General features: G+C 55.1%; 1 protein-coding gene across 1 annotated transcript in view; it reads right to left on the bottom strand.

Moving 5' to 3' along the window:
• CADM1 (cell adhesion molecule 1) overlaps positions 1 to 626 on the bottom strand; it is an 86,191-nt gene that overhangs the window by 60,378 nt on the left and 25,187 nt on the right. The gene's annotated exons all lie outside the window — the stretch shown is intronic.

The raw sequence follows: 626 nt of genomic DNA, 5'->3' as shown, positions 1-626 counted from the left end.
AAGAACCACAAGGCGGGTACCTTCCCCTCGTGCCGGCCGGCACCGCAAGCCATCACCCATCACCGACACCACCCAGAATCCGGTGGCCAGGTCTCCCCGCCAAAGGCGGTCGCTCGGAACAGCACAGCCGGGGAGAAGCAGCGAGACAACTCGGGAGGTCCCAGCAGGCTGCTGCCTCCCTTCACTATGTTTAAATAATACTCCATTAGGATCAACACTCATCTATTATTAATGTCGCCCGAATACGGAATTCCTTATCTGCATTTTCTCTTGCAGCTGCATCGCTAGCGAGGACACGCGCAGCCCGGATCTAAGGAAGGAGAGCGTGATTAATCCGGTGCTTAAAACTCAGGTGGAATTCCCTCTCTCTGTCCTGACTCGTTCCATCGGGAGCCGAAGTCCGATGCACAGCAGGTTGCGGCAGGTAAGAGGAGGGAGCGTCGATGAAATATTCAGTTTTCACAGACAACGAGTGCATTCAGTACATTTACATTATCGGAACAACGTTATTTAAGAGCACCGGGTGCCTGACAGGCACTTCTCTCTCTGCCGCGGGGGTAAAGCCGCGGCAGCCTCTGCCGCAACCCGCGGCACGGAAGGACAGAATTTACGTGTTTGCAGGGTTG

This window comes from Charadrius vociferus, unplaced genomic scaffold (genome assembly GCF_000708025.1).
Source record: "Charadrius vociferus isolate BGI_N301 unplaced genomic scaffold, ASM70802v2 scaffold172, whole genome shotgun sequence".
Taxonomy (NCBI): Eukaryota; Metazoa; Chordata; class Aves; order Charadriiformes; family Charadriidae; genus Charadrius; species Charadrius vociferus.
The sequence above is the reverse complement of the archived record's forward strand: the minus strand, read 5'-3'. Positions and strand labels throughout refer to the sequence as shown.